Source organism: Ruditapes philippinarum, unplaced genomic scaffold (genome assembly GCF_026571515.1).
Source record: "Ruditapes philippinarum isolate M1 unplaced genomic scaffold, ASM2657151v2 ctg6322_1_1_1_1, whole genome shotgun sequence".
Lineage (NCBI taxonomy): Eukaryota > Metazoa > Mollusca > Bivalvia > Venerida > Veneridae > Ruditapes > Ruditapes philippinarum.
The window spans coordinates 26,356-48,470 of record NW_026863090.1 but is presented as its reverse complement, the minus strand read 5'-3'; the positions used below and the strand labels follow the sequence as shown (position 1 = coordinate 48,470).

General features: G+C 32.9%; 1 protein-coding gene across 2 annotated transcripts in view; it reads right to left on the bottom strand.

Annotated features, from left to right (window-relative positions):
* LOC132721111 (uncharacterized) overlaps nucleotides 1-4,593 on the bottom strand; it is a 51,932-nt gene extending 47,339 nt beyond the window's left edge. For both annotated transcript variants that reach the window (XM_060705364.1, XM_060705365.1), the window contains exon 1: nucleotides 4,461-4,593. The gene's annotated coding sequence lies outside the window, so the exon portion shown is untranslated. The remainder of the gene's footprint in view (nucleotides 1-4,460) is intronic.
* Nucleotides 4,594-22,115: the final 17,522 nt, after the last annotated feature.

Genomic DNA, 22,115 nt, shown 5'->3' with positions numbered 1-22,115 from the left:
TGTCGGTAATCGAATTGTTAAATATATTTTAAAACTAAAAGGAATAAACACAAATATTTTTTTCTTATATGTATAAAATATGAAAGTTTAAAGTGTTATAAGTTATTTAATTACAAGAATATTATATACTTTTTCAACATCTACACTACAGCTCGTTCTCAATTTCTTGTCGGTAAATCTTCATTATATATAATACATGATCCCTGGTTTTTTCTTGTCAGTAATCGATGTGTTAAATATATTTTAAAAACTAAAAGGAATAAACACAAATATTTTTTTATACGCATTAAAGTATGAAAGTTTAAAGTGTTAAAAGTTATTTATTTACAAAAAAGATTATATACATGTACTTTCTACACAGTAGCAAGACACCTCACCCCCCAGACACTTCACCCCTCAAATTTTGAAGACACTTCACCCTTTAATTAAGACACTTCACCCCCCAAAATCAGTAAGACACTTCACCCCTCATCCAATTTTTTTCTATAAAGTAAATAAAACAAGTTGGCCAACAACAAAATGCTTAAATATGTTTATATTTTTTTTTTTTAGTATTATTTGATTAAAAATTTTGCTTATTACCTTTATTTTTACTAAGTTTAAAGCTGATTTAGGTTAATTGGTTGAATTGCCAAATGTATATCACAGCACTTTCATCTATTAAGTGTTTATTGCATGTCGCCTTGTTTATTAAACATGTTGATTAGTTGTTTATTCAACGGTTATCTCACAATTGATTAGATAATTGAATTAAATGGTATAATTGTATGAAAATTAAATTTATTCTTAATGAATAAATAAAATAAATAAATAAATAAATAACATGAATATAAATGAATATGAATGAATGAATCGGTTGCTTTATAAAATATAGTAAATATAAATTATTTATCATCATTATCAGACACAATTATCCTGCATTTAGTACAAAGATCATTCATAATGTCATTTATTAAACGAATAAATAGCACCAGTTATGTAAATTAAGCACAAATTAAAGCACAAACCATCACCAAATTAGCGTAACTCAATGATTACTATATGGTAATGATCAAACTGAAAACAAACTTAAGTACCAAAACTTCAAGAATTAAATCAACTCAAAATTTATTAGACAATGGGTTAAAACAATAAACATATTCAATCACTATTGAATGTATTTAACATTATCTACATAAATAATTGTAAAACACAAAATAAAAAAATGAGGGGTGAAGTGTCTCAATCAAATTTCTTAAAATGACATAAGTTCAAAATAAAAGAAGGCTTAAGAATAAATAACTTAGCTAAATCTCAACCCCGGAAATTTTGGCAAAACATAAAAAATACTTATAAAGATGATAAAGAAAAGACTGATACATTAAATGTTGAACAACTATATGACCATTTTAAGGCACTTATTCGGCGAGGAAAGCCAAAATGAAAATCAAAACTTTTTATTCAATGATAACTTAATTGATGAAGATCTAGATGCAGAAATTAATGAGTGCGAGTTACGGGAAGCTATATTTTCTCAAAATAATAATAAATCACCAGGCTATGATAAATTAATATGTGAAATTTTTAAAGCAGCCTACGATATCATGTCTCCATTGTTGCTTAAACTCTACAATAGATTGTTTATTAATAGTGAATATCCTAAAGTTTGGGGGGGAGGGTATCATTACGCCTGTTTTTTCAAAAAAGGAGATGTTAATGATGCTAAAAAATTACAGAGGATTACACTTATTAATATTCTTGCGAAAATTTATTCCCAGATATTGTTAAATAAAACTTAGTAAGTGGTCAATAAAACATGATAAAATTTGTAGTGAACAATTTGGTTTCCAAAAAGGAAAATCAGTGTCTGATTGTATTTTTATTTTTCATGCAGTTATATCAAAATGTTCTAAATTCGGGTAATAAGTTATATTGTATTTTTGTTGAATTACGAAAAATGTTTTGATAAAATAGATAGATCGTTTTTTGTGGCAAAAGCTTATTGCAGAAAATTATTAGCACGCGATTTGTTAAAGCAATGAAATCAATGTACACTACTGTAAATCATGTGTAAAGGTATAATTCTACATTATTCAGATTTTTTCAATTCTCATATAAGGCTTGAAACAGGGAGATCCGAGCTCACCTCTGATCTTCATGTTCTTCGTAAATGACCTTATAGACAATATTAACACTGATTTTAGAAGGTATTTTACAAATTAACGAACTTAAGCTTTTTCTCATTTTATTTGCAGACGACCAAGTACTTTTTGCTAAAAATCCCCTGAATCTCTACAGGCAATGCTAACGGATATTGAAACTTATTGTAATACATGGGGTTTGAAAATAAAAAACATCTAAACAAAGCAATGATTTTTAAAAAGGCAGGCATACACAGCACATTTTTTATATTTACAACACACCCAATCGAACTTGTAGAACATTTAAATACCTTGGAATTACCCTCTTTAAAAATGGCAATTGGTTTAGAACTCAAAATAGAATAGCTCAACATGCTCATTTGCTTTACATAACCTGTTTAAAGTATTTAAAAATATAGAACTGCCAACATATCAGAAATGTAAATTGTTTGATTCTCTAGTCGTTCCATTTTAAATTATAATTCGGAGATATGGGGAATGCACGATGCTAAAGATATAGAAATTATTCATACTAAATTTTTGCGTAGAGTCTTAGGGGTTAAAAAATCTACTAACTTGTCAGCACTTTATGGTGAGCTTGCGTCTTACCCGTTACATATTACTAGAAAACTTAACATGATAAGATTATTGGTCAAAAATACTTAAACTTAATGATGCATCACTTGTTAAGCAGACGTATTTACTTCTTAAGTCAGACACAGATGTTTGGTCGAAATTTAAAACGGAAAAAATTGGGGCTTCTTTTTATCAAAGACACCTTGTCAAGTCTTGGCTTTTCATATATTTGGGGCAATCAGTTTTGATAATAGATATACCATACAATACTATTAAACAAAGATTAATTGACACCTTTCTACAAAGTTGGTATGCCCATCTATCAATAATTCAACCAAGAATTACAAACATATTGTATATTTAAACATTCTTTTGAAATGGAAAAGTATTTAGATTATGTCCAAGAAAGTAAATATAGAACTGCTTTAACTAGATTTCTGAACTTCTTCCCCCATAATTTATTTATAGAAACTGGTAGATACGAAAACATTCCTAGAGAAACAGCGATTATGTAAATCATGCAATATGAAGCAAATAGAGAGTGAATACCACTTTCTCCTTGTGTGTCCCAAATACCGAGATCTTAGAACAAAAATATTTTAAAAAAATACTACTGCCATTGGCCTAACTATGAATAAATTAGATAGTATCTTGTCCGTCAGACTCAAAAGAAAACTATATGTTGCCCTTAGCTAAATTTTTGTATTGGGGCAAATCATAAACGGTATACCTTAATCTGATACTTTTTCTGAAAAAAACTATATTGTTGATAAGTACAAGTATTATTTGTTCCCATATTAAACTTGTATTCTTCAGAAAACTTGTGTATAAATTGTTAACTGCTATTTTTCTCACTGTACATGTGTAAGTCATTGGTAAATTGGCTATAAGCAATGTATTTTGTTTTATGCTTAATAAAATTCGTATTCGTATTCGTATAAATGAGGGGTGAACTGTCTGAGGGGTGAAGTGTCTGCAAAAAAGGGCCTAGGGTGAAGTGTCTGTAAGCCTTTCTACACTACAGCTCGTTCTCAATTTCTTGTCGGTAAATCTTCATTACGCATGATCCCTGGTTTTTTCTTGTCGGTTGCATATACATTCATGCAATGTCATGAAAAACTGATTTATGACTACAAATAAGGTTGAGACATGTTCAGAAGATATTCTAAACACAACTTTTGCAATTGATTATATAACTTATATTTTATTGAAAATAACAAACTTTCTTGTCGGTGTCAACTTATCAGTAACAGTACGCTAAATTGCACTCGAATTTTTCTTGTCGGTACGCATATATTTAATTTTCTTTAAAAATACAAGTAAAAACATATCAAAAACTTATCGCACATGAAAAATATATATGCCCTGCATGCTTAACAAACATAAATACACATTTGTACGTGTTTATTTGTAATTTATAGGCTCTTGTCGGTTCTTGACGGTTCTTGTCGGTAATTAGGGAGACCCTCAGCAATCGTGTAAACTTTCACAAAAAATTGTAAACGTGGGAGCCTTACTGACTATTACATGATAGTTATTTCTAATGTATGATAACCAACCGTGACTATGTTAATGATGTTTTCATGAAATCCTTGTAAAGTTGTAAATGAATATACAGTTACTGATTTGGTGGAATTTTCATGAAATATTTTACTTTCTCTTTCAACTGTTCAAATAATCATTTATCGGAAAATATGCACAAGATAAAGAGTAATCAAGCTTGTTTAACGAAAAAATTCAAACAAATAAATAGGATGCTCTTACTGCAATTGTCAGTGATACTTATACCAGCTTGCCGTTTGGGTTTATCTACAAATAATTCTTCTTAAAACCGAAAGTAGAATGGCTCTCTCGTCTTTTTCACAAATGATACGCATGCGCATTCCTGATGAAAGACGCAATAAATCTGCTGGTTCCCTGCTGTCTTATTGCACAGGGGCCCAATCTATACAGGTGTATAGCTGCTAAATCTCACCTGCCTGACTCGGAACAGTCAACGTCAACAATATGAAATTGCATAAAGTGCAAGTAAAACGGAGGGAATCCAACGCTTAAACAATAATGCGTCAAAAAAAGGAACATCCTGAAGATTAACCCATGCCCACCATTAACCAACATATTGTATCTATAGATAGGTTATTTCCTCGGACCGTAGTAAAATCATGAATCTGAAGTCATTCCTGTACTATCATTATCATATAATATGCTTCTACTTCTACTTCTATGATGAACTCGTCTGTAAATCCGCTGTGCAGACATCAGCGACGAATGCTGATGTGAATTGTGCTCCATAAAACGCGGGCTAAAAACCTGTCCCCCATGTGTGGCACCAGGCGTTCGAGTTAAAACAAGTAAAATGGTTTCCTGCGGTGAACATTTTAATGATATAAAGATATTTCATTTAACTATTTTCAACATTATTTGGGGGAGGGGGGGGGGGGGCGTAAATAAACGTTTGTAACAGAAATATAGTTTACAATAATTGAACAATATAAAAGTATTTACGTTAATTTTGTAGATTTTCAGTATATTAAACAATTTATTGTTTGTAAAATTTGAGAAAGATATTAAAGAAACATTGATAATTTTCAAACACATCATTCAAGTTTTTTCCACCTTAAACGGTAAAATATTTATAGAAAATTAGAAATATCACGTAATAGATTTTTGTTCTCAATTAGGTGTAATTCGGACTAATTCCCTACAGGTAAATCCGTAACGTACCGGCAAACGGTATTTAGCTGGGTTTTCGAAATGGTCAATTAAACAGTCATATACGGTTTACTATGGAATGCCGGTAGGGACATGCCAATTTGCTTATTTGCCAATTGCTGAATTGCTTATTTGCTGATTGCCGATTTGCTTATTTGCCAATGGCTGATAGGCTTAACGACAAATTTGCTTATATGCCAATTGCTGAATTGCTAATTTGCTTATGCCGGCTCGCCACGGCGAGCCGGTATTACGGTAGGATTTTACTGAGAAACAACCTAAAACTCCGAAGCTATCCAAAAATTTAATCGAAGCTTGGCTTCCAGCTTTCTACAAAATTTATCTATCAGGGCTAGGATCCAAAATTATTTAGCCAATCAAATTTAATCTTACATAGCGTCAAAAAACCTTCAATTTTCACGCCATTTTTAAAAATCAGCAAGTATTGTTTTGAGCGCAAAGATATAATGATGATTAAAATGTTTGTCTTTATGAATTCTTTTCAATAAATCATATTTACACTGACTTCTGATTTAGCGATTTCACCTGTTTTCTCTGTAGTAAGTTTTCGTTTGGTTAATTAACATAAGTATACATCTGGTTCTGTGCATTTTTATATTTTTTCCTTTTTTTCCGGTCATTTTATCCTTTCCGCGGTATTTAGTGTATATATTTACTGGCCGGGATCCGGGACGCCCGGGATCCGGGATCGTATAAGATATGGAGGAAAAACCTAATGAACTATATTTGTGTTGATTGTTGTCGTAATGGAAGACCATTAAACGTTAATTTTTTTATTGTATATAATGAACGTTAAATTAATTTAACTTGAATATAGACATATTTAGAGCTATTTATTAACAAACTTAAAATGCGGAAATCACAATACTTATAATTATATGCCTAATCAATTGGAAAAAAATCAAAGACTATTTTCTTGAATTGGTCAAATCCCGGGATCCCTATATGTTTTAAAACGATCCCAGCTTTTCTGAAAACTATATACTTGAACTGGCCAATCCGTGCGATCTATTTACATTTTTAATACGATCCCGGCTTATCTGAAAAAAATCTTCTTAGACTGGTCAATTTCCGGGATCCCTATATTTTTTATTAGGATCCCGGCTTTTCTGGCTGAATTGATTGACAACTTGTGTTTTCTTTAGGACTTGTGCCTCTCATTTCAATACTAAATAACATACATGTATTACAACTTAATTTTGTATAAAGAGACATCTTTATGAAATCTACCTATCTAACATTTTGTGGCCATGGTCAACAGGCCATATAGTAAATGTGCATAGACATAGGTTCTTCATTCAATCCGTTTATATGCACCTTCATATATACTCATACTCATCTTGGTTAAACTGCGAGAACTTTATATGTCACTTTCAGTCAATGAGTTTAAGATTTTGAATTTACTGGCCCGAATTCCAGTTTTGAATTTATTCTACTAAATAATTAACAAAATTTTCTTAAATTTACACTGGCCTGAACTTATATACACTGGCCATCGGGCACCGGGCCAGTTTTGACTTCACTTTTATTTTGATGTTCGCTGAAGTCTCTTCAGCTAACAGAACTGTCATTTTTACACTTAAACACACCCCTTGAAAAAAATTACGAAGCGAGTCGCTACTAGCTTTTTTAAAAGCTAACCTTGTTTGTTAACCGCTGGTTTACGTATTTGCTTATTTGCCAATTGCTAATTTGCTTTTTTGCAATAGAAATACTTTACACTGTGCCGGAAATATATGGAAAATCTGACTACAGACAGCCAGTTGAGTCAGATCTGTTAACTTTTACCAACAGTATTCTTGTAAATTCAGTGTTTTTCCAAGAATACTGTTGGTCAATGAATTTAGTTGCAGTGATGCCTACGCAGATATATGTCTACAACTGATGGCTGACATGTCCTTGAGAACACAGACGCTTGGGGGTCGGATCCTGTACCCCAACGTGATACGTGCCCCTGTAAACACTCTATCTAAAATATTTTAATATTTTAACACGAATTGGACATCGTTAAAACTGGTTTTCAAGCAATTTTTACATATACCGGTATGAAAAAATACCATATACCACCAAGTCTTAATAAAGTACTTACTGGTTTTATCGTTGTAACAAATGTCCAATTCGTATTTAAATAAATATTATAATAGATTTGATATAGTGTTTACAGACGCGTATCACGTTAGGGGCAGGGTCTGACCCGCCAGCATCTGTGCTTGAGGATGCCTTATAATGTGTTGCAGCTATAGATCTGTTTGTGCAGCTTAAGTCAGAGATTGATGGCATAATAAACACTTGATTAGTCATATATAAGTGAAATTTATTGGGGAAAGATTGAAAATAAAAATAACTTGAAAACAAAACTATTTCTTATTTTATGGCATATAAAATGTCGTTATTCTCAGCAGATTTGTCACAGAGGGCCTCATTGTAGTGGTACAAACACATAGTATCACGAATGATACATTTGGTGCATGCTTAACACGGGTGATTGTCTTTGCACTTAAGCAATAGGCTGCGTTTTTAGCTCTTTGAGATTTTGAGATCACTTATGTCTGTGTGTGCATCAACATTTTGCTTTGGTTCAATGTTTTTGAAATTTGGTCACACTTTTCCATTTCTTCATGTTGTACATTTTACATGCTATCAGGTGACCATGACCATGACCTAGGGTATAATGGACAAAGCCTCTTTGAATATTGTGTATGCATGCTGCCTATTTAATGCTTATTTGAAGTTACAGTTAGATATAAGCAATAGTAACAGAGATATGACAGAAAAACAAAGGCTTCTCAGTACAATACATTGGTGACCTTGACATTAAGTATATAACGGGCACAGCTTCTTCATGTACCTTGTATGCATGCTTGTAACGCAAAGTTTATGCAAAGTTGCAGTAAGATGCATGAATCGGCAAAAGTAACAGAGATATGACAGAAAAACAAGTTACCAAGAAAACCAATGCATTGGTGGGTAGAATAGCATCCCTATTCTCTGAATAGTGGAGCTAAAACTGAAACTCAAGATAATTAAAAAAAAACAACTGCTTTCTGAAACTGAATTTATTTTTTTCGAAATTGATTAAAATGTACCCATCTGTCTTTCTACCTATATTCTAGGTAATGATGGATTGATAATAATTGTCACAAATTATAATTAACAAAACTTTATAAACATAATAACATGATATAGGTTCATGAGCTTGAAATAAAGTCTACAAAGACTTGTTATTTTATATCAAACAAGAACTTCGCGATTCGGACGTGTCGCCTGACAATAGCATAAAAATTTATGTATATAAGCAAATAAGCAATTAGCAAATAAGCAAATTGGCAAATCAGCAAATTGGCAAATCAGCAATTAGCAAATAAGCAATTAAGTAGTTGGCAAATAAGCAAAGTGGCATGTCCCTACCGGCATTCCATAGGTTTACAGATCACATGCTCTTCCATGTACCGAAAACAGGTCACGTGCCCCTCCATGCCTCAAAAGTTAAACGCGTACCAATATCCTGCGGTCTCCAGACCGCAGGGAATTTAATGTGAAAACGTAGTGTGAAGTAAAATCCAAACATGTTTGTACACTTTACACGATGTTTAATAATTTACACTAATACGTAAGACTGGACAGCAGTCTTAAAACTGTCCAGGTTGTCCATAGTTGTGATGTTAGCTGGTAGGTTGTTCCAATAAGGTATACGTACAGTTCTTGGAAAGAATGAATGTTTGTATACGCATTAAATAGATAAATACAGTATCCCTAAAGAAAGCCCAACACGGCAAAATTGAAAATGTTGCAGGCTCGGTTTGATTGAGCCTGTTCATGGACGGTAATGGAAAGTGCAAGTTACCGTCCACGCCCCCTAGCACCGGCTTAAGCAGAATTCAACATTTAAACGTGAAATAGTAAAATTTTGAATTTAGAAACATCCGTAGATGTGTTCATACGGCGGTTATCATGGAACCTTCAATGTGACACTTCCGTGCCATTCCATGAAAAGCGGCGTATGGTCCCCAAGTAATAAAAAGCGTGTGCCCTAAACGAGAAAACAATGGGCGGAACTAAATAAAATGGAATTTTGAAAGGGGATCAGAGGTTATGAAGCCTGCGTATCACAGATAAGACGTCAAAAGACAAATTTAAAAAGCAGGCAACATATCCTGAGGGTGATTCAACATTATTCAAGTAAGAATATTGGAACCACCCAGCTAGAAAATGCCGAAAAGTTGAAACTAAAAATACCACAATCACAACAATAATGTCGTGCTGAACGATCTTCAAGGATCGAAAATATAACATCATTGATTAAATGTACGGGGAGACTTTTTACAGCAGTGATAAGTGACGAACTTTACCGAGTTTGTGTATCCATTTACCACCTAACGTGTCACACTGAAGATTAAATGATAACAGTCGTATGAATACATCTGCGGATGTTTCAAAATTCCAAATTTTACTTATATTAAACGTTGAATTCTGCTTAAGCCGGAACTCTCGGGGCGTGGACGGTAACTACTGTTCATGAACAGGCTCTTAATTTAGTGGCCAATTAGATCCTTGTATTTATAAACCCGCCTCTGTGTACTGATAAGCCCGCCTCTGGCTAGCCTCTGCATGTATGTTTATATTTCATTTATTGTTGAGTCTGTATACGTGCTTGTGAGCTAGCGTATCTGTATATATGAATGCAATAAAGCTATTTTAAACCATCCCGTTTTTGGTCTGATATATACATGTATGTATATACAACACTGACAACATTACATTGGCGACGAGGATTGAGGATTTTCAACGTGTTAGTGGATTAACATTTTCATAGTGTCGATCAGGATTAATGTAAAAGAATAATTCACACATATAATTGTATTTACGTGTTTTGGACTTAAAATGGAGGACTTGCGCAGTTTCCACAGTTATAGACGTTCACATGGAAGAAAATTCTCAAGGAGTAAGATAGAATAAATACTTATCGAATGTTGAAAATGTATTTGTTGCTATGAACATTGATTCTAGAAAAAGGAAAAGGGCACCTTTATTGCATTATGAATTTCGGAACATTAAACAACAGGACAACGAATCTGTAGATCAGTTCTCCACAAGATTCCGCCAAAAAGCAGAAACTATAGTTAATTGTCCAATAAAGGAGACAAAATCAAATCCAAATAATCCAAGGCTGTACTTCAAGTAAACTTAGAACAAAATGTTTGGAAGAAGACAAGCCTCTAAAAGACATTTCAACAATGACAAGAACAATGGAGATTGCGGAAAATAATAATAAATAAATAAATAATAACAGCCGTACTATATACATTGTATACATATACTACAATTTGTACGAAAATAAAATTTTAAATTTGTTACTATTTATTTATTAATTTTATTTATTTATTTAATTTTTTTTCCTCAGAATGTCACACACCCACAATCTTATTTATTATTGTAAGTACATGTACATGTACTGACAATTAAAGCTGTTTTATATTAGACGCGAAGGGTGTAGGAACCCTTACTGATCACGTGACTATTGGTGTGTCGATCATAAACATCATCATTATAATACAAGTAGAGATTTTGATGCTAAAGCATCAAGTCGCCGGATAGAAAAATGATTGTATTATCATAAATATAAGAAAATATAAGTTTAATGGTTCAAGTATAAAAATAAGAGGAACAATGAGTTGAGTAATGTTTGCCACTGAGGCTTGTAAGGCACGTGCTATGCTGGTAATTATTCTTGTAATTTTACTTTATACATATACTGTTGTACCATACATTGAAATCCGTATAGGTTACTAGTTCAGATTCAGATAATTACCGACAAATAATTAACGATCATCGAATATTTGCAAAGTGACGATGAAAATATATATGTTTAATTATTACACGAAACAATACAATTTTATTGTAAAAGTGTTGTACATCATTATCATGTGCTATAGAAAAAAATATATAATTTAGTTGAAATCAATACACGTATTCCAATCGTTACATACGATATATAAAATTAACGTTTAATTGCCTTTCAGTGCGATAAACTATCAACACAAAGATAGTTTATTATTTTTTTCTATGTATCTAATACGATTCCGGACCCCTGACGTCATACCGTTTTGGAAACCTGCGTGACGGAAACCGACGGAATATACCGAAATCAACGATTACCATTATATATTTCAATAATGTGCCTCTTAAGCATAACATTATTTTGGGATGTTCAACCTAAACTAAACAATTGAACTTTCTTGTCGAATGTTTGACAGAAAGGGCCAAGTTAAACCCTTTACCAAGAAGAAAGGAAAAGGTTTTGAAAATGTATTTTTAATGTAAACAGGTTTCTCTAATGATATAAAGTATGAACCTGATTAATGAAAAATAACTTATGTAATTATCTGTACAAAATTACAATGATTTACATCAGTAAACCTTATCAGTTACCACCATTAACAAGTTACCTGTCTTATCAGCAATCTGTAACTATTAATAGATTTTATAACGATATACAACATATATAAACATGTAGTCACGTGATTCTTACGAAAGACCAGGGAGCATTTGTTTATAATTAGATAAAATAATGTAATATAAAAGGTCTCATAAAAAATAAACAACCAAATAATTCTAAAGTGTCATTTCAAATATCATTCATGATTTATGTATTATAAAATAGCAATGCTTGAAACACAGAAAAAAGTAAAAGTATCTCTAATATTCAATGACTGATCCTTGGGGATACGTTATTGATTCATTTTATGAAAATTGTAATGTTGCTTTTTAAGACGTCAATATGTGCATATTTCATTCCACTGAGCAAAGTTATCATATGTTTGATTTTTTGTGATTACTGAAAAATAATTGTTGTCTTTAACTGTTCAATGTTTGATATGCTTTTATTTTCAGATTTTAAGGGCTTCTCCTACCATAGGTATAATATTAAACTATTACAAATATAGTCGCCGGTTTCTACCGGCGACTAATTATGTGGTTTTGTAGGCGAGTATATCACAAGTAGACAACGTATAAATCAAATGAGAAATATGATACAATGTACACAAGTGTGTTCTAAGACTACAACTTTAATAGTATAAACTTTTAACAAGAACTGCTTCTCTACTTTCTAAGCACGCGCATATATACATTTTTAAAATACTGCACGTTTGTAACGTCGCTTTTCATTGGATAATAGTGACGTTTATTTAGTGATTTTTTTTTCACGGCTGCTGTCGATTTATAATGAAATCTCGCTTTATTCCTCTAAAAACAATGATGCTTGCTGTATTACAAATTTGTTATAAATATTTTTGACAGGTTATATGGCCGTATATAAACGGTTGTTTGCAATAGAACCCTCGCATAGCGGCTCGGTTATATTTACAAACAACCGTTTATATAGGGCCATATAACCTGTCAAAAATATTTAAAACTATAATAATATAAACAGTCTCATATGACATCTCCCTTCTTTTAATAAAAGAATTGGATTGTATAACAGATATTAAACATTTAGAATATGTTTTTTAAACTTTAACATTGATAATATAATTGCATCATTTTATCAGAGATTATTTTAGCTATGGCATACATATATATAAGTGTAATTAAAAACTATCATTACGAACTAATCTATTTATTTACACAATACTCGTTCATCAGATATATAATCATCGGTCAGTTTACTTCTGATACGTATCATTCTGATAACGAGCACTAAGCTTTACAATTCTCCCAGACCGTGTACCACATGTTGTGCTAGCCAGTGGTTTAGAGTTAAAAGAAGGGTCACTTTTTTGTGGGAACAAATTCGATCTTATTGTGTATGGTGAATCAATTGCTTTTGGGAGAAAATCGGTTATTTGATTTTCTTGGGTTTTGATTAGAAATTTTTTCTTTTGCGACAGTAAATTGTGCCATTTTGTGTGTGTACATTGTATGACCTTTCTCCATTCTTTTAAATTATCTTTCCTGGTACCAATTTTTACCAGACTGAATACGAACTGGGTCATTTGCTTCAAGTGGACTTAGACTTTTTGTGTTTTTATCAAATAATATTTTGTTTTGACTTAATTTTCTGCATATTTGATTTAATCACTGAAGCCTTTTTCAGAAATTGGAACTACAGACTTGGTCCTTCGTCCCATTAACCACTGATTTGGGATGTAATACATTCTAAAGGTGTGTTTCTGTATATATCGGTCTTGCCTAGATTCCTTTGCCTTAGTAAAGGTTTTCTTGGATATCAACATACTCTTTTCAGCCATTCCATTTGACCTAATATGATAGGGCGATGACATGATGTGATTAAATCCCCATGATTTCGCGGACTCGGTCAATTCTGCTGACGAAAATTGCGGTCTGTTATCACTCATGCAAATATATACGTTTCCCGAGACATGTGTGCTCGAAGTTTTTGTATTACGGTATTTCCTCGCGTGTCTGGCAAATATTCAATTTCAAAGAATCGACTATAAAGTAGTCTATAGTTAGCAAGTAATTCTAACCATCATGAGTAAAAATATCTGTGCCAATATTCTGCCACGCTCTTTCAGGAAACTCGTGAATTATAAGCGGTTCATTTGCATTTATTATTATTACATTGTATCATTATTATTATATACCAAACTTCTTCAGCACTTTTTCATGCACATTGACACGTTCAAAAGTACTGTACAGTATAACCAAATAAATGATACAATATTTATAAGAAAAAAAACAACAACATCAAAAGAAACAAATTAAAACATTAATATCGCCCAAGTCACAAATTCAAATCAAATGTAGTTTAAAAAAGTTAAAAAGACCCACCTAAATAATAAAATTCAGGTAAGAACCTAAACAATAATCAGTCCAAATAAAACTTCTTAAATAAGTGAGTTTTAAGTGCTCTCTTAAACACTGTTACAGTTTCACAGCTTTTTAGTGTTCTAGGTAGGGGATTCCAGAGTTTAGAGGATGCCGTCATAAAAGCACGATCACCATAAGTCACAGTCCTACTATGCGGTACAACAAGTGCTAAGCAATCATTCTGGGACCTAAGTTGTCTAGATGGGTTATAAATGTCTAACATGTTTCGTATGTACGTAGGTGCCTGTCCATGAAGCGCCTTAAACACATATGTAAGGAGTCTGTACTCGACTCTGATGTGCACAGGAAGCCAATGTAGTTAGGTTGTGAGTAATTTGAGTTACGATGCGAGAAACAGGCACAACACTGTAAAACAAATTCTGTGATTTGTTTATTCATGTCTGGCCAAAAGAAACTTTCTTTCCCACACCCAGCCGTGTTATTTACAACCGCCTCCGTGGTCGAGTGGTTAGAGTCGATGACTTCTAATCCAGTTACCTCTCTGGCGTGGGTTCGATCCCCGGGAGATGCTTTGGTAGTTTAGCGCGGAGGAAGGTAGTCTAGTACTGGTGAAACACTCCAGGAACGATGGTTAGGAAACTACCCGCCTATATGACTGAAATACTGTTGGGAAAAGGCGTAAAATGAAACAAACAAACAAACACACAAACCAAAATGCTTAGTGTGTATTTAACCTATAATTTCAGAGCGGAATGACTATAACAATTCTTTAACCTCAAAATATAAGACCATTTTCATAACTTAGTTAATTCCTATGGTTCTAGAATTCAAGTATATCTGATGGGCATTTTGATCTTTCCTCTGGAAAACCTTCAATGATAGTTTGTTTTAAAATGACCATTTGTTTATCACTTCTTGTTATTACTGGGATAGTATGCAATCTTTGATCAGTGAAGTTGAATTGTTTACACACAGTGTGCACATGTGTGTCAAGTCCTTAAAATACTTTTGACTGCGAATCTGATATACATTGTCTAAGTAAGCAATTGCTGACCGGGATGTTTTTGCCTGCTACATGGAACACTGTACTTTTACAATTGTAACAACACTCTCTGCAGTCTAGGTGGTGCGTTTTTTGATAATAACAGCGATTGGTTTGTGATCTGAGTGTACAGTTGCACAGTCACATGTCTCCCATATGTGAATTGATGAAAACGAGTACAGCCATACAATATGACTAATAGCTCCTTCTCTATTTGAGCATATCCTTTTTCAGTTTCGGTTAAACTTTTTTTGACAAGTACGCAATTGTTCTGCCATTTTGTATAAGACATATGTCTATTCCGTCCTTCGAGCTATCACACTCTAATGTGAGTTGTGCTCTCTGGTCATAATAACCTAACATAGGTGCTTCAGAAATCATGTGTTTGACCTTTTGAAAGGCTCTATCACGTTGCTCTTCCCAGCAGAATTCGACATCTTTTGTAAAGGGGCTCCTAAGTGGGACTATCATCCGCGAGATTTGACGCAAATTTTGCAAGGTAATTAACCATACCTAAAATGTTTCTAACTTTGGCCTCGTATATGGAGAACCTATTTAGCTTTGACCTTGGACTGGTCTTGTTTGAGACCAGCCTTGCTTATTACGTGACCAAAAATGGTACCACTTGTACTCCGATTTTGCATTTATCTGGGTTTAATTTGACACCCCTTTCACGTACTCACTCAAGCACGTGCTTTAGATTTTTATCGTATTGTTCCTTTGTGCGACCGTATACAAGAATATCGCCAACTATTGCTGTAACGCCCGATAGTCCTTCGATAATTTCGCTTATTTTCTGCATAAATAAGTCACCGGAAGCTGATATACCAAACGGAAGTCTAAGCAATCTATATCTTCCGAATGACGTGATAAACGTCGTAAGCATTGACGACCGTTTGTCAATCTGTAAGCTCCAATATGCATGCGTTACATCAAGAATAGTTAACATTGATGCGCCGTTCAGTTTTGATGTAATGTCTTTTAACGTCGGCATTGGGAAATGCGGTCTATGTATTGCCTCATTAAATGCTTTAGGGTGAATGGGTATTCATAATGCCACAGTTTTGGGCTTTTCTACAAAGACAAGGGAATCAACCCAATCAGTAGGCTCATTGACTTTTGTGTTTATCTCGTCTTTTATCATTCTGTCAAGCTCTGATTTTACACGTGCTCTTATGACAACGGGTATTCTACGTGTTGGGTTAATAGTCGGTACTACTGTTTTCTTTAAATGCAAACAACACTGATCATCAATAGTTCCAATACCAGAAAAAAGGTCCCTGTATTCACTCATGACTATTTCTCTGGTCAGAAATTTTTTATTCTTCTCATCAGGGAGGGAGTCTTACACATAAAATGTGAGCTTAATTAGGCCAAGGTTCAATGAGGTTTGTAAGGCTAAGAAAGGGGATGTTTTTCTATCTACCACATAAAATTTTGCAATCATTCATTTCCTAACAGGTCAGCATGACTGTTCCCAGCACCTGTATATGAGGTTAATTTTGCAAGTGGGGTACTCGAGTTCAGTTTTTGAAATTGTTTTTTGGGCAAAATGTTTGCAGCACTGCCAGAGTCAATTTTAAATAATATTGGGCATTTGTTTGGGCCTAGACAAATTTCGGTTTTAACACAGGAGAATGTAAGTTTGTACATGTACTTATTGTATTAGTTGAGTATCCATCAACTAGATTGCACCCTTGTTCTTCAATGTCACTATTGTCCCCTATTTGATTGACGCTAATAGCGTTCTTTTGAGTTTTACACTGCTTTGAAAAGTGCTTCAGTTTGTTACACTTGCCAGACAGTTTGTTCGCTGGTCATGTCGCGTGCCACAACGTCCGCAAACATTTAGTGGTCCATTGTACGTGTACTTGCATCCTTCCCTTCTTAGTGGGTCCTTTTGCTGATTGTTTTCTTCCATAATGCCTCTTCGTCTGAACAGCGTCAATTGGTTGGTGCGCGGCTGCCTCCATGGTTGCAATCTGTTTATGGCAATATTCATAATTTTGTGCAATTTGTATTGCCTTGTCTAATGTAAATTTTCCGCCTTCATTTATTAGTTTTTCACGTACTTCAGAACTGCTATATCCAAACACAATTCTGTCACGGATATTTTCATTTTTGTCCGTAAATTTGCAATCTGTGGCTTTGTTTCTTAGCCTCGTCACGAAAGCGACAATTGAGTCACTTCCTTGTATTTCGTTCATAATACTAGAGACAAACTCTTAACAAGAACTGCTGTACTACATGTACTTTCTAAGCATGCGCATGTATACATTTATATAAACAGTCTCATATGACAATTATCATTATGATATGAGTTTAAAACATACATATAATAATAATAATAATAATAATAATAATAATAATAATAATAATAATAATAGGTAATAAGAAAAAGTAATTACAAGTTGGTAAACAATTCATTAATTGAAATTACATGTATTTTTATGTATATCAGTAAGGCAGGTGTCATGGGTAAATAATCGATGAGATCTAACCCCTGCATTTTAACATGTTAGAGTTCTTTAAGGAATTATAAAGTGGACTTGTGTTTGTATCTTTCTGACGGAGTTGGTTTTATTGTTGTGATGGTTTCGAAATATTTGACACAAATGGCATGTGCCCTTTTAAAATATTAGAGTACAGACATTTGTTTAGTTAACCGAAGTGTGATTGCTACGTAATGTGAGTAAAGCGTTTTTTTTATCTTTATCAAAATACATTTTGTTTGAATTGTCACCGAACAAATGAGCATTCATATAAATATCTGGACTATGATTTTCCTACTTAGATAAAGATCTTCATAGTGATTTCTACTTGTCAAACGTAATCAGACTTATTTCCTTATTTGTTTCACTCAACCGGAAATAAATTATTTACCAACTAATAAGGTAAATCAACTCTGAGAAAAGATAACAAAACACAAAATGCTATTTAGGAATTGTCTTGTGCATTGTGTTATACAATAATATATCGAACACAAATTTTGTATAGCAAATTCAACTAAATAATTTCATGATAAACTTATCAAACAAGCATACATGTATATACATTACATTTTGTATTATCATTTATCAGCAGTACAATCCATTCACAATATTTTGAACAATTAAGTTGCATAAGGTTTTTAAATTCTTATGTTTATGACAAGTAAATCATAAAGAAAGGTTTTGTATCACTTAAAGGATATATTATATTAATTGAACTTTCAACAAAACGATTGATGCAGAGAAAACAAATGTTTATGAGAGCATTTAAACAAAATAATATAGAAATCAAATAATCTACAGCATACTTAATAAAACCTGAAAAATAATTAAAAGCACAGTAAGCCACAGAAATGCTTTCATAAATTTTGTTACTGATAAACTTCAATATTAGCGTCCTGATATACTTTGCAGAAAGTTAAAGACCAATAAATTAACATCGTCAGGTAATGAACATTTAACATGCCCTAAAAACTGTAATATAAAACACTGATATATTCAAGATTGCCCTTTCTAAACAACGAATAAATAATAATACGTTCTGCATCGTGATGAACCTTTAACAAATCCTTTCAGTTAATTATGAATAAATCATTTTCTTTCAAAATAAGCATTAAAAATCCTTTATGCTAAAAAACGGGTGGGTGGGCTGGGAAATGTAATGTATGTGTTTACTGCACAATGCAAAGACTTCGAATGAGGAAAAAATCTTTGCAACGATTATCAATACTTTACACGCACGGAAAATCCGTGCAAAACTGAATACCATAAATACTACAACCTTAAAGGGTGATACTCACAAAAACTAGATGATTTACTTAAACCTATGATAAATATATTTGTCATTTTACTCCTAACAATATATGAGTATATTATACCATTATTAAAAAAATTCACAACAAACACATCAATAGGACATATTATCAATTTCCCGTTTAATAGATCATTATGATACCTGTACAATATCTTAAACTGAATATCTTTGATCTACCTTATCACAATCAGAAGACGCTGAATTTGTTTGGGTCTCAAAATGTCATAAAGGTGAATGTTGTGAGATTATAAACCAATCTGTTTGTATAGTGTCACCAATGCTGTTTCCAGTGTTGTAACTATAGTAAATTGGCTATAAGACTAATTGCAACACTGCACTGATATTAAATTTAATGTTTATTTGGCTTAAAAAAGTTGCCTGAACTGGGATTTGAACTCCAGACCTCTCGCTTCCAAAGCGAGCGTGTAAACCTCTCGTCAACGGGGTGTTATAAGATATAACAGCCTGAAGAATACCATATCATTCTAAATTAGAGTTCGTAACCTTTATTAATTTCAATATTTATTTTTCACGGTAAACCTGTTGTTTAACACTGAAGTATATAATCATGGAGCTGAATATAAGCATGTATACTAGTATATATAAGAATAACAATATTAGAAATCTCTGACGACCCAAACAAATAAAAACCGAGATCGTATTAGATGTATAGAGATCACTGCCATGCCACACTCTGATAAGTTGGGATCATATTAAACAAAAAGAGATCACGGGAATTGACCGTCTTCCATATCACATTCAGAAAAGCGGCGATCGTATTAGACGAGGGGTGTCTATAATCAGCAACATCGTCATCGTCATCACCATTATCGTTATCACTAATAAATCAAGTTATTATAATAAAGAGGAAATTATTATTGAATGGCATACGTATACGGAATAGTTTAAAATATATAATAATGAGTATAAAAAGAAGGTCAATACAAGTTGACAATCAATTCATTCAATTATTTAGTGCTAATTATGTTTTATCTTTTTTATTTTTAAATCGTATTTCAAATTGTTGTTTTAGAAATCATAAAAAATAATGAAGTCAGTAAACTATCGTCTTAGAGAATTTGCTTATTGACCAGCTAAAATAAATTAATAACTTATTTTCAGTAATCCTTTTTTAGGACATATACATTAAATTCATGTATATTCACGAAACCATCGATTTGTAAAGTAACCTGCTAATCGACGGTCTCCTTCAATTGACGGTCTGTAGAGGCATACATATGTAATATACCATGAGACCGTCGATATTTATATAACTACAAATAGACGGTATTTCCCGATTGTCGGTCTTCGACGGTCTTAAGAATATATACAAATGTTCTTAACAACACAAATTAATATATATATATTTTAAGTTAAAGCATTGAGAATATACTACTAATACTAAGTTAAGTACTACTTACTGTATTGATAATAATATCGATGAAGTAGATGAAAAAATAAAAATAATAGACCTTGATATTTATCAATAAATTTAATAGCATGTTTATAGCGAGCTCGACGAGCTAGCCCGAAGGGCCTGCTCGCAAAGCGAGCTTTACGGTAACGCGAGTACCTGCTAAGTGATGGTTTTGAAAACTTTCGTCCAAAGAACCAAATTGGACACATCACAACCTTTCGAATTTAAAGATAACGGTAAAAACTGAGGAATTCTGACTGAAAACGGATGTGTAGACTGGTCACCTGCGCACGTCTATGGGAACCATAATTGGACAGGGAACCAGAATAACGGAAGCTGTGTATAAAAAATGAAAATCGAAAGCGCCATTTTGTTTGAAATCTGATAAATAAAAACAATTTTTTGTCGAATTTTGTTGTAAAAATTATCTAGAATGAAAGAAAATGGTCTAACTAAGAAAATGAATCCGAACACCAATATTAGACCTTGATATTTATCAATAAATTTAATAGCATGTTTATAGCGAGCTCGACGAGCTGGCCCGAAGGGCCTGCTCGCAAAGCGAGCTTTACGGTAACGCGAGTACCTGCTAAGTGATGGTTTTGAAAACTTTCGTCCAAAGAACCAAATTGGACACATCGCAACCTTTCGAATTTAAAGATAACGGTAAAAACTGAGGAATTCTGACTGAAAACGGATGTGTAGACTGGTCACCTGCGCACGTCTATGGGAACCATAATTGGGCAGGGAACCAGAATAACGGAAGCTGTGTATAAAAAATGAAAATCGAAAGCGCCATTTTGTTTGAAATCTGATAAATAAAAACAATTTTTTGTCGAATTTTGTTGTAAAAATTATCTAGAATGAAAGAAAGTGGTCTAACTAAGAAAATGAATCCGAACACCAATATCTTTTATTCAGTCGTTAACGCTGTACAGACGTTTAAAGTATTGTTTACGTGACGTCACAATGTAGCGCCAAACAGCACGTGCAAAACAAACAAATCAAGTACGCTATTTTAATGTCGCAAACGTTTAAAGTTTTACATTTATTTCACTTAAAATAAACTTTATTTCGCTTGAAAAATTATAGAGTGAAATAAAACAAACAAAGTTTTATCAACGTTTTCAAAACTCGTTATTCATTTCACGACAGGGACGGGGTCATATTTAACACAGTACGTGTGACGTCACACGCACTCCGTCTCGTCACTGCATTTGAGATTATTTCATACTATTTCACGTAAAAAGTACATCGAGCTCTCTTTGAGGCTTTGCCTTTTTCATATTATATTTCAATATATTTCATTGTTAATTTTGTTTATCTAATTTTCTGCATAACAATATTCTTATTTTCCCTTTTTTTATCTTTTCCTTCGTATTTTCCCCCCATTAAATATTGACATAAATAAAGTATTATCATAAAAAAGAAATGTTAATTGACAGATTGTAAATTATTTCTAAAAATTCAATTCATCGCGAGACGGTCGATTTGTGTAATAACCTACTAATCGCCGGGGTCTTCGTCGGTATTTGGAGACCGTCAGAGACCTCTATTTCGTAGAGAGCGTCGATAAGTATCCCCTCTCATTTAGCAGCCGCTTGCCTATGTTTGAACAGTCGCAACTTCT